The sequence below is a fragment of the Stegodyphus dumicola genome, chromosome 3, assembly GCF_044657685.1.
Source record: "Stegodyphus dumicola isolate Sdum_Otavi_A_Nest chromosome 3, ASM4465768v1".
Taxonomy (NCBI): Eukaryota; Metazoa; Arthropoda; class Arachnida; order Araneae; family Eresidae; genus Stegodyphus; species Stegodyphus dumicola.
In genome coordinates this window covers 47,416,402-47,432,027 of record NC_140770.1, presented here as the reverse complement: position 1 = coordinate 47,432,027, position 15,626 = coordinate 47,416,402, and the positions used below count along the sequence as shown (strand labels likewise).

General features: G+C 30.7%; 1 long non-coding RNA gene across 1 annotated transcript in view; it reads left to right on the top strand.

Moving 5' to 3' along the window:
- The window catches only part of LOC146997980 (uncharacterized), a 53,037-nt gene that overhangs the window by 3,247 nt on the left and 34,164 nt on the right, over positions 1-15,626 (top strand). Inside the window, exon 2 of the long non-coding RNA XR_015039978.1 lies at positions 8,541-8,602. This is a non-coding gene — a long non-coding RNA (uncharacterized LOC146997980). The remainder of the gene's footprint in view (positions 1-8,540; positions 8,603-15,626) is intronic.

Here is a 15,626-nt window from a genome sequence, read left to right as displayed (position 1 = left end):
TGCAAAATTTACACACAATTACAGTAATTCTTGTTGTTTAACTTCTTCAGTAACCCATATGTGTTGCTTGAAATTCACAGTAAACCAAGAATTTTTTACTTTTATTGGATATACAAAATATGTGTTATTTCCACTATAGTTTATTGTCAACAGTAATACTTAAATATTCAATCCACTACACTTCTTCAACAAGCTCACTCCCGAGAATCAAACCAATGTTACGAGTTGACATAACAACCAATGTTATGTTCAAACCAATGTTATGGGATTTTTTATGCATGTTTTTAAATATCGAAAGATTAAACTCAAGCTTGTAGAGATTTCACTATGTGTATGAGCATTAATGTGGTTTAAAGTATTCTGAGAATAAATACTGTAACGAATCTGCAAGATTACAAAATAGAAAACTGAATTAGTAAGACTTCCTGAGCATTGAAAATTACTCAGTATTAAAAGGTAGCAGTATTAATTGGACTATAAATTATTCATGAATGGAAAGGTGTATATGCCTCTTTTCTTGTAAGCTAGTGCGAACTTGTCAGATTGTTCAGTTGATACAGACTTCATTTAGGCGCCTTGACATGAGCCGTAAAAGATAAAACGGAAATTGAAAGGGATACATTGTACACAAGCTGAAATGTGTTTTAATATTCTAGTCATATATGTTCTTGCAGGGGTGTAGCCAGAAAATAATTTCGAGGAAGAATGTAATGTGTTATCGGGGTCGGTATGATATATGTCTGTATGCATTAGCTATCAGGAAAATAGGTGTGCGAGCGGTTTTCGGTGACGAGAAATTTATCCGCGAATTATGCCTATCAATCTATAGCTACACCTATGCAATGTTGTAACTCGAGAAGGGGAAGGGGAAGTATTTGCATAAGTTTATTTTTTCATTTCTTTTCTTTAATTCAAAATTTGTAGTGGGGTAAAAGAATCATAAATGAGATAACAAAAATTATATCTGCGTACTTAACTTTTATTAAAATAATATAGTGTGACGAAAATGATATTCTTCTTCATACAATAAGAAATATTACATGGAAAAGAATATGTTATTTCATGAAGTTTGAGATAAGGTATTCCTCCTAATATAATGCTAATAATGCATGCTGCATGCACTAAGATGCATGCACTAATAATGCATGCACTAAGATGAATACCTTATTTCAAATGAATAATCTTATTTCAAATGAATAATCTTATTTCAAAATTCTCTAAAAATTGAAAATAACCACAGTTGTTTGAAAACTGAATTCGAAATGGCGACTTTTATTTTTTTAACAAAAGGAACCTTTAAAATGTGAATGTTCGTTAATCATGCATTAAAACGTAATTACTTCTAAAAACGCAAACTGAAATTCAACAAACTTGTATTTATGCATGCTTTTTAATATAATTGGTGTTAACCAAAAAAAGAAGTATTTTTAACTGCGTAGAATCATTAGGTTAGTTTTTGAAGCAGGAGCTGTGAAAAATGTGCAGTGCCGTCGCTGGGACTCGAAGCTGGACCTCTCGAATACGCGCCGAGTGAGTTACCGTTACACCACGGTGGCATGCAGAAAGGAGGGAGAAAATAAACTGAACTGAATTAAAATCCAAATACGAAGAGAAACACGCCCCTATAAAACTTAAGCAAAAACCTTATTTTGGCGTATATTTCTAAGTAAATCTATACCGTTTCAGCATGTGTTTGCTCCCGAAAAAGAAGGACCTGTGTTTGATCGCTTTCGAAATCGGTAGAGTTTTTTTTTTTTTTTTTTCAAATCTACGCCAAAATGAAGTTGCTGTCTTACGTAACTTTCAATACGAATTGATTTAGTTTAAATTTAGATGCGTATGAACTTTAATTCCTTTCTTAAACTAAAGTAAACTAATAACTCTCATTCTATGGCCTCTCTAATTCCCAGTGCTAAATAACACAATCAAAAACTAAAAAAAGGCTAATCCCAAAACTGCACTTACGTGATTTTTTTAATCACATTAATATTTAATTTATTACTTCAGTTTTGTATTCCTCTCTGTCTTTCCTCCCCTCCTTTTTTATTTATTTATTTATTTTCTTGACAAGTTTATTTTTGGCACTGCTCTAAACCAATAGGAAAAAATCAGAAAAAAGGATGGAAAATAAAAAGGGAAAGAAAAAAATCTGCCAGGATTCAGATTTTAACGTCGCCCCAAAGTGTTCAGTAAGACTTTATGATCTCGCTGAACTCGCTGTTTACTAATCTGCTTTTGGACTCTCTCCTGCTAATATAACTTGTCATTTTTATTTTATTAATAATGTCATTTAATATTAATAATGTAATTTTTTATTTTATTATTAAACATCGTCACTTTCTGCACATTTACCCCTCCATGAAATTCAACAGCAAAATCACAAAATTTTAAAAGCAGCGTATGTTTAGAACTCCTGATAGAATGTTAAGTGTCACTACATTATTTCCTTAGAAAATCATATATAGCGGTAGCAACACTCTTTTATTTGAAAAGTGATACGCGCAAACAACTGAAGATCGAGACTAAAAGAACCTCTTGGTGCTAAAAATGAAGGACAAGGAAATAAGAAAGAATTTAGCAGAAATACCAACATGTGTCGTATCCTTCAAAACTGCAAACAAAAATTATAAAATAATTTGCATTTCGGTTCCCTAGTTCTAACGCATTGCTCACTTGTTAGTTAAAAAAAAGTGAAAATTATTATTGACGATCTGATTTAAACATACAGATAAATCAATGTTTCTTGAAGTAAGAATACTTTAATATCTCTTATTAGAAAGATGAGAGTAATTTTAAAATGGGGATTGCGTTATTTACGCATCTTTCTGGGATATGTGGAAAGCACTGAAGTTGGTAACATTTATAACTGGGGATAGCAATGATGAATGAGACAATAAAAATGATTATAAGATAAAAAATTACTTAAGCAGCTGCTAATCCCCCAAAACTTCAAAAACAGCATATTCAAGGAAGGACACACGTTGAAGCCCTGTCACAACGAACTTTAAAAGACCGAAAGCATGGTTCGCTATATCCGATTCCATAAAATAAAATTAATTATCTGTCAAGAAAACTGTAAAAATTGACTGGTGATTCAGAAAAGAACTGATAAGCATTTACCAAAATCAGTGGATAATAACTCTATTTTTTAAATATTATATTAAAACTTATTTACGATTATTTGCGTACAATTATTAAACTCTTTTCGCTTATCTTCCGCGTCGTCTTAGATCAGTAAATTTGCACGATAAATTACTTAATTAAAATTATTTCCGTCGAACTATATATTTTTCTCTAAAATATACATTTGTTGTTAAAAATAATCATTTTCATGACAATATGATTTCATGATCTCCTTAGATCTGTGTTTCCCAGTTTTCCAAGCATTAAGTGTTTCACCTGCTTCAAGTAGCCTTTGAGACGAATGGGGGTGAAGACGAAACTATTACGTAACAAACTATAACGGAACTATAAGTTTTTTCGTATTTGACTAGCCTACATATATACAGGATTTAAAGAATTAATAATTTTTAAATTAAAACCTGCAGAAATTCTAGAAAAAAAAAATTATGAAAAATAGAAAATTTTCTATTGAAGACATCCGCTCAAGTTCTTTATATCAATTATATCAATATTATTTATATCAATATTATCGTTTTATCTAATTTTTATGCATTTGGAGATTTACTGTAGAGGTATAACATTAAATGTATACGGAACTGGACCAGAAAGAACTTTCGTTATATCAAGCAATTCGTTATAAAACGAGTTCGCTACAGCGGTATTTCACTGAACTGTAAGATACTGGATGTGTACTAATGTTGAATATGTTAATTCGGAAAAAAATTACCCGCGAAACTGTGTTTCATAAAGTTATCCATGAAAATAATCATTGTTCAGCGAGACAAACATAGAATGTATTGGAAAGAAATTATTTATAGAAAACAAAATAAGTCTTTTCAAAGTTCAGTAACATTACAGAACTAAGTTGAAATTTCTCTCTAGACAGTTGTAAGGAATTCTCGCTTTCCTGTGTGTGCACTTTTGTCGTATCCTTCAAGACTCGTGTAAGTGATTAGCATATCTAGCTAGTAAGCGGAGAATCTATGGTTCTAATCCTGGCAAAGGGCATAGTTGATTTTTTTATGTTTCTGGCTTGGAAAAACTAATACACTTAACACTGGCTTCCGAACTAATGAGCGATGGATTATAATAAATTGTCGTCTGGGGATATGGGTAAATGGTTCTTTTCTTAGTCTCTTAAATTTGGTGAGAATGTGAGGATTATTCGCATTGTACATTACTGTAGTATTCTCGAGGTTATTACGTCCAACTAGCCAATGATAGAGCTGTGGTTTGAATCCTGGAGAGGATATATTTGAATTCATGTCTCCTGCTCCGAAAAACGTAGTGCATTCTGCGTAGTTGTACTAATGTTTTTGCAGAAAATTAGCATTCAATTTAATTTCAGAAAGTAATCGAGAAGCGCAATTATTTTGTAATTTTAGTATGAATGAGTTAGATTTCTGTACTGAAGAAAAGTGTCTAGCAGGATTTGCGCAACTTATACAACAAAATCATCCGCTTCATATCGATGATGTTAAATAAATCGAACGTTTGTAATAATGAAAGAATGAATTTGTCACTATCTCTCCTGTACCACAAAATGCAAATATAGAAATGCTCCTAGCCAAAGAACTACTAGAGGTTTTTTACCCTAGCTATATAATTTGGCATGCAGTTTCTCGGGGCTTGAAGACAATTCATTTGAAAAACTTTGAAAGTGGCATCCTTCAAACTTTTTTAAAATTCGATTCCAGTTTTTTTTTTTTTTTTTTTTTTTTTTTTTTTTTTTTACACATGTAACTTTTATTACTATTTAGCGCTGAAGCGATGGTCCCCAATTTTTCTCATATGTAATTGGTTAGAGAATAAACTTAAGCATCGTAGAATTGCAAAGCCATGTAAAAAAATCGTAGAAAAGTCATCGAATCAAATACTTTTATACTAGTCTATAATACAATTTTCAAGTTTTTGCGATTTTTAAATAATCGATGGACTTTTTCAATCCTTGAAAGTTAAAATTTTTAAATTAATTTCAACAGCGGAAAATCTGCTGCTTTAAAGCCTTGAAATTTTTACAAATTTAAAATATTAAAACTATTACTGCAAATTTTTGTAAAGTTTTAAAATAATGAAATCGCTAAAGTTGGAATTATTTTGGAGGAACTAACTTTATTTAGAATTTTACTTGAATGTGAGACTTAAAATTTATCACGAGCAGAGAATTCGAAAATTAAGTCATTTATGAAACTGGGTCTGTTTATAGATTAAAATGTTAAGTATATTTTCTCTTTATTTTTCTTTCTTGTGTGCAATTTTTCATTTATTTGTGTGCAAAATTTCATTTACTTTCGGAATAATTACTTGAACTGAAATCTTCTTAAAGCAATAGATTTTACAATCGGAATAATCTAATTGTCTTTCCCGCGGTTCTTTAATTTGCGGTCTAATACCAAAGATGATGAGACTCCAAAATTTTAAGAACAGGTTCATTGCTCAAATAAAGGATTAAATTAGTTTATAAGCAGCCTAAATAAACATTGCAATTCAGATTTAATAATTGGTTCTTCCACACTGACATATTTTAGGAATGACTGAATTTACCACCACAATACTAAAACCTTTTATACAACTGAATAAATTCAAATCAAGTTAAGTAAGTAAAGCACAATACGCGGTTGAATTTTCCTAACTCATAAAGCGGTTTATTAGTACAAAGGGGCTTTTTCCTGAAGGACTATTGTTTTCTTTCTGCGATTCACTATTTCTGCGAATCACTATAGATGACCGTTTCACTTTTCAAACTGTTGCCACCAAATGTTAGAGTTCTGCATTATATTTGAAGAAATTAAATAATGAAAAATCTGCATAAATGTATGTATATTTCTCGCATTGTGATAAAACAACGGTACGTAGAGCCATCGAATTTTGAATGACGTAATTCCTCCTACGGATATGGGCATGTGGAAGACCAAATTTGGATTCATATTTTGTAAAACTTTAACGAATTTTTGATTAACAAACTCAATGATTTAAAAGCGATGAATGGCAACACTCTAACAGGGAAAAAAAAAAAAAATATCTTCTTCACGCGGAACTGTGTATTGGAAATTCTAAAGATAGGCTCATTTTAAAATTATTTCGCGACATTGCTGTTGAACTGAATTTTATGGTTTAAGTGCAAAGAACGTGATATTTAATAAGTAAAGGTAACACACTGAATGTTAAAAAACGCCCCTTTGGACGTAATTTAAAATCTGAGACCTTTTAGATTTTTTTTATTATTTTTTTCTCGTGGATTCGTATCTTCTTATATTAATTATGTAAATTACGTAACTGCATTTAACTTAGTTTTCAAAAATAACAGTTACTTCCTAATTTACTTCACCAACAAATTGCTAACCATAACTCTTTCAAGTTTTGCAAAGAAAATCAAAAGCTCCTTGAATTTTTTTTTATCTGCCTTTGGTATATGTATTTAAGTTTTTTCTGGTAAAATTATGATTGCTAGAGAATTACTGTCATTTTATCTGACATTTTATCAAAATTTTTTTGGGGAGAAGGGGCAGAAAACTAAAAAAAACAACAGTTTCTGGAGTTTCTATTCTTACTTGGACAAAAATCACAATGTAACCTTGTGTTTAATAGTTTTAAAACACTCACATATTCATTTCGCCACTGTTTTTTTTTTTTTTTTTTTTTTTTTTTTAAATCATTTTGCTTTCGGCAAATACATCAGTATGAGTCGACTTGCAATTTGCAACCCTGCCTTTTCACATCCTATAAACTACATTGCCCTCCCCCCCAAAAAAGCCCGTATCTTCGGTGATAATCCGCTTACAACATTAAGCTTTCGTAAGCTCGTACTTTTCATTTAGGTGCCTCTTTTTTGTCCAGTCAGCAGATGTTCACTTCAACTCACTCTCCGACAGAACTACATACATGTTATAACTTACCTTAATGCCATTTTCGTATTTGCTATAAGTTGATTTGCTTAATTAATTATATTCAAGTCTTTAAGACGTGTTTGCTTTGGAAATGCACGTTTATCGATATGGAAAATTTGAGAGAGATGAATTTTTTGCTTATAGACAAAAGACAAAATTGTCAAATATTTACTAGTTTAATGATAATAGAAATCATGAAATTCTGTATGCAGTGAAAAATCTTTAAACGAAATATGACCTGATGGAAACAATCAATTGTTCTAATATTCTAAACCCCCAAAATTAGTTCCTCTTCATTCTTGAATCCCGAATTTTTCGAATTTGTAGACATTGCAACGGTTTTGCAGTTTGCAATTTGACTTGAACGTTGCATCTGGCGAACTTTGTGCCTATTGCTGGCTGTTATTATTCAAGTTAAGCTGCTATTATTGAAGTTGGTTCTAAATATTTCTGCAGCTGTGTTAAGCAGTCAGGTTATCTATTATTATTGAAGTTGGTTCTAAATATTTCTACAGCTGTGGAATCAAAAGCCAGATTTCATGTGAAGCTCTGTTTGTACCCCAGAAAGAAGCAAATTTTCATTTTCATACTAGGAATTCCGCTGAGAAATTTCAAACGAAACTATTAATAATTCTGAGATACTAAACTGATATACTTGTGCTATTATGGATCTTAATTCAGAAGAAGGAACCATAGAGGAAACTCGCTGAATCCTATCCATATCCAGTCTTATCAGTAAAAGTATTTAAAAGAAGAAGTAAAATGGATTCTAACAGGTTTTAAAAACTTATCTTCCCGATAGACCGTACAATTTGAGTCGTGACATCAGAAAACCACCAACAAAGAAAGGATCATTGATGTCTTCCTGATTCTGCGATTCCTGTTTCCGCAGTTGTCAAAAGCTTTCCTGTTTAAGTTAAATCATCAATTTTTTACAATACTTTTCCCCAACGTCCATATAACGGGGGAGATGGAGCCTTGGCGACTTCCAAAATGGGAATAAAACCAAAAATTTTAAAAGAAGGAAATATTTTAAACGGAAGTAAACACAACATATCTATGACTTAAAACATTTACATGAATGAAGAGAATTCAGTATTTAAAAGGCTATTAATTTTGTGATAATTTTGGCAGTTGGCTAAAAGTTAAAATAATAAAAGTTCACTTCTAATTTCACAAAGTAAAAACAATACCAATACAATGTATTCTCTCGTATTATAGATAAAAGGTGAACTAAAAGAAAAAAAATCAAAACAAATATTCGATGCAGAAAGGAAAAGTGGATTGAGGAAAAATTACACTCTCCAATGACGTCGCAGCTTCTGACAACACTGGCGTCAACCAAAAGGTATTTTAATAACCGATTGAAGTCATAATTGAGAAATATGAAACCCGAGTCTCGAGAGAGTGGACTTGCTATCATCTAAATATTCACATAAATAAAAATAAATTATTGTAAATGTGTTAGTTACAAGAATAAACTTGTTTAATTTAATTAATAGGAGAGTTTTAAATATTTTTTTATTTAAGCATTACAAGAGATGTTCCTAAAGTACGGGCACGATCTACCAGTGGATCATGAGTAGTTTTTGGTAAGTTGCAAAAAATTCTGAATTTCTTTTTTGTTATAATAATTATGATAACATATATTTGCTACCATAGTTTATAATAATTATATACATATATATATAATAATGTTGTATGATCTTAAATCCATTTAGTGCGAATACAAGTTATTATTACTTGCGCAATTGCTGCAAAGTTAGTTAATAATAATTTATTTCCTAAACAGTATTGATTAATTGATTATATTATCTCCTAAGTTTAATTAAAGTAGAATTATTTTAAAAGTGTGCATCCATACTGGTAAGTTATATTTTGAAAGATATTATTGATAGCACAAATAAGCAGCCATGTAACATATTTTTAATATTTAGTTTTAAATAATTATAAACAATTACGCACACATCACCTTTTTACTTCCTTGTACGAAGTAAAAAGGAAGTATTGTAATCGCGAAAAATTTCAGGTAGCATATTTCAACGAAAATATCCATTTTGACCGCTTTCGAATGCAATTTAACAATGTTTTTGCGTGATAATTCACTCTGTACGTAAGGACAGAATAAAAGACACTTTTCCTCCAAAAAAATTATAAAACTGCTTTAAAAGGAATTCTGAAGAGAATTTTTCGTGGCGACTGTACGAACGTACGTACGTATCTCGCATAACTCAAAAACGAGTAGCCTCAGAACGTTGGAATTTTCTATATAGGACTGCTATAACATGTAGATGTGCACCTCGTATTTTGGTTGTAATCGGCCGCACCGAACGTATATAAATATATTTATATATATATCCACTCTGTTACCCGGCTCAGTGATCTCAGTTTCTTTACTCTTATATGTTTGTAAATTGTACATTTTTTGCTTTAAAATGATTTAATTATATTGTTCTTATCTTCCGGTTAAGGTTCTTATGTCTTTAGCAATTCTGTATGCAATATTTTTAAAATTATCAACAATTTTAAAGTTGTTTAAGTGCCGCTAAGCCTAATAATTTTTTTGATGGCGGCCATTGCTTGTTTACATTTGAAACAGCAGAATAGTGAATTTGTTGCCAATCTAGAGAAACTTAGCTTCGCAACAACAAAGATAACGCCTTCATTTATTATTGGCAATTAAATCATGCTTAATCCTTTCTGGAATTTTTTCGAGGAAATGAGTGTTTAAGATTTACTTCGTAATTTTTAATAGAGATATTTTGAGTTTTATGTATTTTTGCCTTCTCGCGAAGTGAGAACTGAATTAATTGAATGAGAAATACTCAATCGTCTGTGATTCTTTTTTGTTTTGATTGCTTAATTTCTTTTATACATCGTTCTAGCTTTATTATAGTATTTGAATAGAACATGTGGCAACGATTCGATAATTCTTTAAATGATATAAATTTTGTGTATTCTGAGTTATAATATGAAAGAAATATAATACTTTTAAGTGAATCTAGCGCCAGAGTGTCGCTATGGTAAACAAATAGAGTGAATTATAAAGAATGCATTTATTCTATTGTTGTTTATGCGCTGTCGGCAAAGTAGATTTAATTCAATCCAATAAGTTTAAACGAAATGCAAGAAAAAATGCGTATAATTTAATATTCCGTACAAGGAAGTCACGTGGTGAACACATCAGATTTTTTATTATTAATATATAATATATATATAGACTTAAAGATTCTAAACTTAAAAGTAAATTGGAGTCAAAGCAAGGTTATTCCTCAACAATATTAATATTAGCAATCGTGTAAAAGAGGTTTAACACAAAATCCAAACATATCAAATTTTAAATAAGAATTCATAGTAGTACAAACTCATGAAAATGCAAAAGGGAAAAAAAAATTCAAGATAAAAAATATAAGAATAATGATTAATCTCCTTTTAATGAAACTCCAATTCAGAACTCATCAGGGGAAAATTAATTAGAACTTCACAAAAGTCGATTAATATGTTTTGAAAACGTGTTTTGTTCTCCTGGTTCATTTGACATCAAAAACCGAAAAACGAATCTGTTAAATTTTCATTTAAGACACTAAAATTCATATAAAACCGAAAACTCGAATCTCAAATGTACCAGGATTTTCCCTACACGCCTTCGAAACACTTGGTAAAACACATAAAATATAACATTGTTCTAAGTTGACTACTCAAAATACCACAAAACTTTATGTTATGTAAAACGACCATTAAAAAAATTCATTTGGTCTAATATGCAAATCCAAAATTCAAAAGCAAATAAATATAAAGAGTAAAACTAATATACTTTAAACCAAATTGTATTTTAAACAACACTCAAAAATTGGGTGGTTCCCGATTATGCTAAACTAAACTTTAAATGCCAAGAAAACGAAAAACTTTTCGGCAAAGATTCTTTAAATAATAAAATCTAATCTGAGCTTTATCAGCTAAAATTGGAAACCAATTGGAAACAAAAATTGAAAAAAAAAAAAAAAAAAAAAAAAAAAAGGCAAACTTACTGAAAGCTCAGGAAGACCTTCTAAAAGAAAATACATGTATGCTTGTATGCTTCATGCGCGAAAATACTAGGTATGATTATGTTTTACAAAAATTTTGTAATGCATATATATTATATATGTTCTTTTAACTTAAAGTACATTTCGTGGCGATTGCAATTGGAACTGCGGATCGCAATTGATTGAAACTTATGCCTTATGTTGTTGCAAGTTTAATAAATATACTGGTTTAACAAATTAAATGATTATGAACCTTTCTAGGGCCACTAGCAAGCGATTTTGGTTTTCTGTATTGATATATAATTTAGACATATGAATTCAATATTCACAATATCTTTGAAAAATCCCTCAAATTTCGTGCCAAGATTATGAAATTTGATAAATTTGAGTGCTAAAATTAATTAAGTGATTACTAACCTAGTGATGGAGGAAATAACCAAATTATCTTTCACCTTTCCCAGGACTGGAAGTAAGAAAAAAAATTACTGCGTGTTTAAAAGCTGTGTATGTTAATCTCTCACTTTTTATAAAGACTAAGTTTATTAAAAATTCGTATTCGAAAAATCTAAAATTCGGCTGTCTTTTAAATCATAAAATAAAAAGAATATGTATATATTATCTATTATTATGACACCTAATGTGTTTGGAATTTCTAAATCTTAATTCTCAAGCGTATTTTTCAAAAATTTTGCTTAGAATTATTCGGAGCAGTTTCGAAAACTATGAAATGTTAGTTAATATGTCAAAGTCTTGAATGTATAATTTTCCTACTTCTTCACAATAAATTTGGGAAACTGGAATATTTCTGCGTATGCTGTGGCTGCAAATATTTGATTTTTACTAAATAATTTGCTGTTTCGGGTTAATATGAATGATATCTCCACAGAGAAAGAAAAAAAATGGCGGCTGTGAATGCCATTTAATATTTAAAAAAATCTGGAAATTATGCAATTGCCAAAAATTTCTTTCAAGACAGGAACTGTTTTGGCCAATCAGTAAATTATTAGAATAATATTTGCGTTCTGAACATTAAAGAAGTTGAGGTAGGCTCATAGCATAAAAACAGCACAGTGTTAGTTTTCAAACTGATCTAAGTACGAGTTCAAAATTTTCGATTGCTTGGTAGTAAACCCTCCCTTTATAATTATCTACAAGTGTTGACTGTGCACTCCAAGAAAGAAAGGGTGGTACAGGTGTCGCAGCAGTCAATTAACACGTTTTTATTCTCTACTAAGTACTTCTTAACACAATAATTAACACTAACTAAGAATTAACAGTTACTGGATCGAGAATTAACACTATGTATATAACGATCTTCAGTTTCCTTAATTTTGTTACTATTTATAAATTTTACTTTTATATTGAGCTTATTGTTTAAGCACTTTGTATATTTTTATGTATCATTTGTCTACTTCATACTAATAATTGATTAGATATCTTACGTAAGATTCCTTAAGAAAGATTGGAAACTTTTTTTATATTACTTACAAGAAAGCTAGGTAAAACCGTGGGTTTTTTCTTCACCCTCATCATTTGCTCAAAGACAAATATTAGTATTACGTAATTTCTTATTTAATTAAAATTTTTATTGACATTGTCTACATACTTAGCATCCTAGATATTCAGCTGATAGAGTACTTAATTAAGCAATGTTAGCGGAAAAATCTGTTTACACACTTCCGCCCCCCTTGTCATTTTGATCTTCATCTTGCAGCATATTTGTTGTGCCATTATTTATAAATATAGCGGCACAAACTGATATTCATGCAGTTTGATATACTTACGGATCTATCAAACAATCGAATGCGTTTAAAAAGTACTTTTTTGTACAAGTGTAGAATATATAAATAATAATTATGATGAGCCCAAATTTATGCTGAAACAAAACCGATAAGAAATTGGGCAGAGTTTTCGCTCGGCTGTAACGCCACCATTAAATGCTTTTCTTTGATTAAAATTAAGAAACGGAAATAAGCAATTTCAGGAATAATAATTTCTTACCAGGCATATGATGAGTATAAACATGTATTTTGGAGTGTAAATATTAAGATGGGAAACATTACCAAGCGATGATCAAAATCAGGAACACAGCTTCATCTAAAAATTTACATTAACGATTTTGTTTTTTTATTAAAGTAATAGTTTGTAAATGGAGTTTCTTTATTTATGATAGGCCCTGCTTAATGGCAAATCTAAAAAAAATGATATTTTTTTTCTAAGATTTAGTACTGGTAAGAAAGAGTTATATTTGTGCCGAAGAAAATACTGATTCTCCAATTGAAGAGAAGGTGTGTATCTGTAGGTTCAATGCTTATTCGAGACAAGAAAAAAAAAAAAAAATTAAGGGGGGCAGGGAGGAGTTTCTGTTTTAATAAAATTTATAAAACATTTTTGACGATCAGACGCATATCATATATTTTTGGTGCTCATATTTATTATTTGCATTATCAGAACTCGCATTTTTAAATGAAGATGCTTGTGCGTCAAGGAACTCAATCTGATAGGTGTTTTTCGATTATTGTACGAAATAGTATATATGATTACCATATTCGATTATTAAGTGCCAGGGAATCTTTGATTTTACTTTTTACAATAGTCTGCTTTGCAAAATTCTCCTGTAACAGTCTCTTTAATGGAAGATCCATCCCCTGAGGATGATAATCTTTTCTCGGCCTCCAGAATTTTCCCATTCTCAACTAACATATTATCTTTCTTGACCATCAGCTTACTTTCTTCTACTTTATGAAACTATTGGTATTGATATTTTTCTGCCGTTTTATTAAAGAACAGTTTTGAAATTTCTTTACAAAAGGGGATTTTTAAGGCAACGCAGGTAACAGATCCTTTATTTCCTATAGAACATAACAGAAAGGGTCTAACGGAAGTAACCGCCGAGAACTAACATATGACTTCCCCCCCCCAAAAAAAAAGCACTGATTCCATCTGCATTAATACGCTATCAATAATAATAAAAGTTGCTTTTGTAAGGAATTACTTCTTTAAAATCGCTTGGTAAATTTGCCCATCTTTGTTATCCGAATATGGTACATGCCTGGCACTCAATATATGGTAAGAAACTGTGTTTGGAAGTAGTGCTCAAGTAAAAAACAACATTGGCATCACAGTTCTAGAGATGTGAATATTTAGAAGGTTCTGTAACTGGTTCAGATAATTTAAACCCACTATGCGCAATTCTGTTTTTAATAAATCTACTGTGATTGTTGCAAATACTCCTTAAGGATACTTTCTTGTTAAAGCAATTATTGCGCTTATTCGCCAAACCTAGCAAACTTAATAACACATTCTCCAACGTACGAAGTTCAAATGTTGACAAAAATCTACATGGTCACTGTTTTAACAAGGAAATAACCCCAGAAGTTTGTTATTTAAAAAGTTTTTTTTTTAAAAAAAAAAATAAAAAAAACTTTAAAAAAAAAAAAAAAAAAAAAAAAAAAGGTTCTCTAGCATCTGAAAAATAATATTTCTTTACAATAAGTATTTTTTGAAGAAAGGTATAGCGGATAGTAAGATAATTTATCAGTTCTTCAGTGTCATTTAACTCAGTTTCATTTATTATTCAGTTACAGTTAGAACTAGCGAATCAAAATCAACGTAATGCAACACATGATTACTCATGCATTACATTACTCAGTTACAGTTAGAATTAGCGAATCAAAATCAATGTAATCCAGCATGATTAAGTTAGGTTCTTTGGATATCTCATAATGCAAACAAACTTGGTATAGTGTTTGTCATTGGTGTATTCTATCATACAGTCATTGAACAGTTCTCATAAAAATAACACATTTCTTGAAGAGCTGAATACGCAAATAAAAGGAAACATCTGATGTATGGCCGAAGCATTCTAAGGCACTACATCTTCTATCATCAGGCATCTGTTACCCTCCACATCCTTTAACCAGCAAATGTATTGATCTGCAGATTCCTCGAAATTTATGCACCACTCTGAACATTTTCAAAATTTTCGGTTACACTGTAAAAATTGCTGCATATGTTGCAAAAGCGTAAAGAGAAAGCGCTCAGTATCCTATAACCGCATACGTTCTTGTAATCAGCATTTTGTTTATTTGTTTTGTCTTCTAAGTTTAGGTCTTCTTTCGGGAGGGGAGGAAATATATTACGGGACCTTCAGTACACAGCGTCCTGCTGCTAATACCTTTCTTACTTAGCTCGAACCAAGCTCCAAGTTTTTTCGGGCGGATGGATACTGACAAATCATCCATTTTACTTTATATTTTCTAATAACTATCCGATTGTTTAGATTGAATTGAGAGACTGCATAGTATTATCAGTTGTATGTTTTCTAATCTATCCTGATTCCTTTCGATTTGTGACACAAACGACAGCCCTCAACTTACAACAAAGGGTAGTTCTGAAAATTATTTGAGACATTCTCATTTCATTTGTTGCCTTCGTAGAGTTGTTCATAGCGCTCAGAAATCCGTGCATCATAAGTATGTGCATCTTATGAACTTCAGCAGGGAAAAAAAATAACAAATATAAAATGTAATAAACAACAGTGCTTATTTCGTAAGAAGTTTGGAAAATGTGTTTCTCGCCTTCAATAACA